The sequence below is a fragment of the Gopherus flavomarginatus genome, chromosome 7, assembly GCF_025201925.1.
Source record: "Gopherus flavomarginatus isolate rGopFla2 chromosome 7, rGopFla2.mat.asm, whole genome shotgun sequence".
In the NCBI taxonomy this organism is placed as follows: Eukaryota; Metazoa; Chordata; order Testudines; family Testudinidae; genus Gopherus; species Gopherus flavomarginatus.
In genome coordinates this window covers 81,374,385-81,380,426 of record NC_066623.1, presented here as the reverse complement: position 1 = coordinate 81,380,426, position 6,042 = coordinate 81,374,385, and the positions used below count along the sequence as shown (strand labels likewise).

Here is a 6,042-nt window from a genome sequence, read left to right as displayed (position 1 = left end):
AGAAACTTATTTTTTTGTCCCTAACGTAAGGCAAGGGGAACAGATGTGTTCAGCAAGAAATGCCATATTTACATGTTAACCCTTTAAAATAAAATGATTAGCACCAAAAGCAATTTAAGTGCTAATTTTATATGTAGACAATGCACAAGAGGAAAAGACTGTCTTTCTTTGAAAATAATCGTCTTCATGTTGCAGGTCACTGGGAAAGAGGGTATATAGGATTTGTTTTATTTAATTTTTTTTTTCTAACACAGTTTCCTCCCTTGGTTTTTTTTTTCATCATTTGGCCTATTGAGCAGCCGCTACTCAAGGATGAAACAATCTTGAAATCTGTAAATAGCTGTGAGAGCATGACAGATTTGGTTATCAGATTCCCTCTTTTCTCCATCCTCGCATTACTTATTTTGTATACTTCCTCTTTTTAGATAACACTTACTATTGGAGACTGGTGTTACTCATCAAAAAATGTGAGTTAAATAATAAAATAAGGGTAAAATTAGAAGCATGCAGGGAGGGATCTGCTTTGAAAAACCTGCTCTTGCTGAAGAGATACATTGAGGATCTGCCAGATCTCTGGCCTTGAAGGGGGAGAAAAGCTAGTGAATTGTAAGAAGTCTGGAAAGTTAACTGGTGATCTTTCTGAATAAACTCAGAAGCTCAAGTGCTACAGGCCGTGCTTATTGGGACTTTTGCTGGAGGAAGGAGTATGGCATTTCAACCAGTACATACAGCAGACTGCTTGGCACCAGGGAAGTCTCAGAGTTTGAGTAAAACTGCTTAAAGTACGGCCTTTGAGGTTTGAAAGGACAATCCTGTAGTCTAATTGCAGCAAATCTCTACTGGAATAGAATTTGGTAAAAAAAATTTATTCTAAATAAATGATAAAACTGCAGGTCTTCATCTGACTGGAGGAGGTACGTCAAGACTTATTCTAGCAGCCCTTTCTGATAGAGCAGTCTCTTTTCCTGCTCTAAATAAAGAGTAACCTAGGGGCATTTATGTTTCCTTATGACAATTTTGCAGTAGTCTAGGGTACTCCATATCCAAGCAAATATCAGATGGGGATTTCATACAGATAGCTGTAGGAGACGGAGCCACTGGAGTCAGGAAGCAAGTCTCCTTGTAGTTCTTAGACTTCACTGTATTTCCCTTGACAAACTCTATCTTGTCTTTGGTTGTAGCCCTCACCTTCATTACCAGATCCTTGTACAATACTTGGTCTCAGTATTGGTCAATATTAGCAGTGCTTGAAAATAACAGTGTGTGTGGCTAGAGCTAGTAACTCTTCCAAAATCCCAAAGTAGTCACTTTAGCTGAAAACTTGTGGAGGCTTTATTAAGGAAGATGTTGGGCTCTTTTACTGGGACCAAAAAATGGTTACTGGTAGTCCAGGTGAATGGGAAATCTGCTCACCCTGACAATGTCTGAAAAGAAGGTGTGAATTCATCCTGAAGTGTGTCTATTGATTAGTTAATTTGTACCGTGCTTTGGAATTAAGAGATCTGTAAGTGCCAGTTTTATGTATAGTTTATATTAAGATTATCAGGGCTGTCACTTCAAATGGCTATCTCAGAATACTATTAAAGTCTCTGTCATGGCTGCAGGAAATTACTTCTCATTTAGGAGAAAGAAACCATTCCCACCTTAAAGTCAGTCAGCATTGTCTTTAAGGAAAGTGATACTTAATGTATTCAGTTCACTTTAGAGCAAGTGAATGGAAAAAATGCTCTTGCAATCTAAGATGGCTTAGTTTTATGTCCCACTCCTAAGGCAGTGTTGTCCAAAGATAAGAGGGGGAAAAGCAGGAGAAGAAAACCTAGTGTTGTCTTTTTAAAATGTGACTACTCCTTGAGAGAGCTTCCTAGTACACTCAATATCTATCTGGAAAACTATACTGGTATGTAAGTGTTAAATTAAATTGAGGCAAGTTCAACCTCTTCATAGTCAACATACAATTCCCTATTATTCTAAAGAGGAAAGATAGAAATGTAATACGCTGAAAGTATTTTCACCCTCCTAGGAGAAAAAAAAAGTGAGCTGTAAATAACTTTGCTTGTCTAATGGTCAGATCCACTGTCTGACATTCTTAGGACAGGTAGTTTTTACTGATACCAGTTTAATTGGTAAATGAAAAAGGTTTGTTTGTTGAAGGAACTGAAACATGCTAAATGTTGATTGCTTGTAATGGGCTTTGAATACCTACTGTTGAGTGTTCCTCCATTATAGAAGTATGAACAAGAGAGAGCTTAATATGTATTAAATTATAAGTAACTGTTGAAAGAAACAATGAACGTCTGTGTACCTTTTGTTTCTAATACCTTCCTTGATACTTAGGAATGTCATATTCTCTAGCTGCATTGGATTTTGTTATATTTCAAGCTGAAATATATTGATCTGATTTATGGTAGGTTGACTAGTGTGCACTAACTTGAGAGTGTTCCTTTTTAACAGATTTGTGTTAATATTAAGCCATATCACTATAGATAATATATTTTTCTGTATAATAAAACATTTCTTATTAGATTCTTTTCACGTCATGTAAAACTTCTCTGTGAAGGGCAATATACCATTGAGGAAATTACTGTTTCTGAGCTAATACTGGATTCCTGGGAAAAGAGGCGCTGCAATAGAATTAGTGGTCTCAGGAACTTTACTTTGTACATAAGTATTGTAGAGGACAAGTGGTCTGAAAAGTACAGGAGGATATTTGGGCTACTTCAGTAAACCTGAATTCTTTAAAAAAGTAATTATCTCATGAATTGTATGTGGCAATGGTAGATTTAGAATCTTAAAGGCAACCTGCCAAGAAAGAGGGAAAGGGAAAATGGGCTTGTATCCTTTCTGTTCTTTGTATGAAGACAATCTGAAAGCTGGTGGTTGGGTTTAATTATTTTTTCTTTAACATTAGAAATTCAGGTCCTAATTAGTGAAATGGTAATATCACAAAAGTCAGGTGAGTGAATGTTAAGCAGCCGAAGTCTGGTCTCCACTACAAAGTTAGGTCCATGTAAAATTGGTTTGCATCAGTCTAGTTATGCATGTGTCTACACTAAAAGAAGGTGGAGGATTTTTATGTAACTGTTAAACTCTGTTTTGGCAACGCCTATTAAGCATCAGTGACTAACAACTGGGAGGAAGGCTTCTTTGTTAATGATTCAGCGCTCCCACTCTATTGATTTAATGTGTGAGAGATGGAAATGAAAATCCTCTGAGATCCTGAGAGGTCCTCCAGCAAAACTAGAGAAGACAGATTTGACAAGCCTGCTTTTCTTCTACCTGAAGTTCTCCATGTCCACTGAAGGTAGGACAAGAAGCAATCTGCTTAATCTACAGCCAGGGAAATTTAGGTTGGATATTAGGGAAAAAAATTGTCCAACCATAAGGATTGGTAACCTATTCTAGTACTTAACTAAGGAGGTTGTGGAATTCCCATCACTGGAGGTTTTAAAGAACAGGTTAGACAAAACATCTGTCAGAGATGGTCTAACTATACTTGACCTTGCCGAGGGAGTGAGAGAGGTGGATGGACTAGAGTATTAGATAACCTCTCAAGGTCCCTTCTAGTCCTACATTTCTATGATATTTCTTAGGTAAAAACACATGCCAGAGACATATTCTGGACTATATTATAAAGCAAAAAAAGGAAACCAGTCCAATTATTTAAAAAATCCATAGTAGGTCATCTGTAACAAGAGTTATAAAGCATTAGCAAACTCTTTGCTGATTTTTTATTACATGTGTATTTGCACTTGATTCTATAACACTGAACAAATCCACTTTTTAAGAAAGGGATTTTAAAATTATAAAATTTTAAAATATAATTAGAGATAAAAGGTATAAAGTGAAGCACTGACATTAAAAAAGAAGCAAAAAACTAGACTTTTATACTAGAGGTTTAATTACACTAATAGTTATAGCACATTTTGTATTCAGTTATATCCAAGCAGTTTTCCATTTACCAACTTTAGGCTGCACAATTAGTCAGACTCTGTTTGCTGCTAAATACTTTAGTGTATGTGTATCTATTGTCTGAGTGCAAAATAATTTGTGGAGTTGAGCTGAAGGGTGAGAACAGCATGTACCCAAGGAACAATTAATTATTGCTCTTATGTCTGTAGAGAGTCAATATGTTTTATGATGTTCCTATGATTTTTCTCTCTTCTTCCCAATCATATTTCCCCCTCTCTCTCCTCTCCCTGCCAGTTCCAGCTTGTATAGCTCCTTGTTTCTCCTCTCACTTTCCCAGTCACTGTTTTTGTTATAGTTGACTAACTTTACTTGAACAGCAGTGTATGGTCTACTCTGAACCTCTCTCCATATTATCACAGGAAAGGGAGTGGAAAGCTTAATTTGTGTGTATGTGTGTGTGTTTTGGATTGCATCAGACAATTTGCTCTACTGGTTCAACAACATCAATTGCTAGTGTTCAGCATTACATAGCACAAAAATTTTGTAATATGGCTAGTTTTTAACAGATACAAATCCAAGTTTCTAAAATCCTATATTTATAACTGTAACGCTGACCCACACAGAGGCATTGGCAGTGGGATCAAACTTGGTACCTCTGGAGCTAAATGCATTAGCCTCTACTGCATGAGCTAAAAGCCACATCCCTGTTAGCCAGGGCTGTAGTAGGCTCATCAATCTCTAGCTGGCCTAGCCATCACTAGAGGGGACAAAGTGTAACTCCAAGGAAGCGGGGGATTACATAAGCAATTATGCCCTGTGACAGGGTCAGGCCAGATGGCTACAGAAGAGTGATAGAAGGCAGATATATTAGTCCCAGATTAAGCAGGCCCCTTTCCCTGGGTAAGATAACAGGGGCAGTTCCAGAACAAGCAGGAAGTTGCTGAAACCAATTAAGGCAGGCAGGCTAATTGCCTTTGAAGTGGGAATGGTTGGGTCATTACACTAACTGAATCTATTTCCCCATGTTAAGTTCTCCTCATACCTTGTATGGGTCATCTCGATTATCACTTCAAAGTTTTTTTTTTCTCCTGCTGATGATAGCTCATCTCAATTGATTGGATTCTTACAGTTAATATGGGTACTTCTACATTTTCATGTTCTCTGTATGTATAAATATCTTCTGTCTGTGTGTTCCACTCTATGCATCCGAAGAAGTGAGCTGTAGCCCACGAAAGCTTATGCTGAAATAAATTTGTTAGTGTCTAAGGCGCCCCAAGTACTCCTGTTCTTTTATAACTAAGACAATCATACCAGGCAATCTTAGTAGTAAGTAGGGGAAAGAGAGATGGGGCAGGAGGTAAATGGAGAAAAGGTCAGGGGATTCAGGCTGGGGATGAGGGATTCAGAGTGCAGGAGGTGGATCAGAGTCCGTATCCCCTCCCACACTCCAACCTCCTGCCTCAGCCCGGAGCCCCCGCCCATACTTTGAATCCCTTGGTCCCAGCCCGGAACACCCTCCTACACCGCCAGCCAGAGTCCTCACACACATCCTGCACCCCAACCCCCTGCCTCAGCCCAGAGCCTCCTCCCATACTCCAAACCCCTTGGCACTACCCCCCAGACCAGAGCCCCCTCCTGCACCCTAAACCCCACATCTCTGGCCCTACCCTAGAGCCCACACCCCCTCCTGCACCCCAGGCCCCTGAGCCAGCCTGGTAAAAATGAGTGAATGAGTGAGAGCGGGGAGAGCGAGCAACAGAGGGAGGGGGATGGAGTGAGTGGAGGCGAGGCCTTATTGAAGGGGTGAGGCATGGGCAAGGCCTCAGAAGAGGGGAGGGGCAGGGAGTGGGACAAGGGTGTTCATTTTTTGTGAGTAGAAAGTTGGCAACCCTAGCTTAAAGAAATGGAGGTTCAGGTGATCTTTTACCTATCTTAGGGGAGGAGAGCAAAGGTGAAACAAGATTATGATGATCAACAGATGGCTGAGGTAATGATATTGTAATGAAGGGTCTGTTTGACCACTCCGAAGCATTCATGGACTGAGGACTGTTCTCATGGGATGGACTTTACCTGAATAGGGGGAGAAATAGACTTCTGGGATGGAGGTAACACAACTGACTAAAAGCTTTAAAC

General features: G+C 39.6%; 1 protein-coding gene across 1 annotated transcript in view; it reads left to right on the top strand.

The window, feature by feature from the left end:
• Nucleotides 1–447: 447 nt before the first annotated feature.
• Nucleotides 448–6,042, top strand: part of TLCD4 (TLC domain containing 4) — a 76,926-nt gene continuing 71,331 nt past the window's right edge. The window contains exon 1 of the mRNA XM_050960996.1: nt 448–467. The gene's annotated coding sequence lies outside the window, so the exon portion shown is untranslated. The remainder of the gene's footprint in view (nt 468–6,042) is intronic.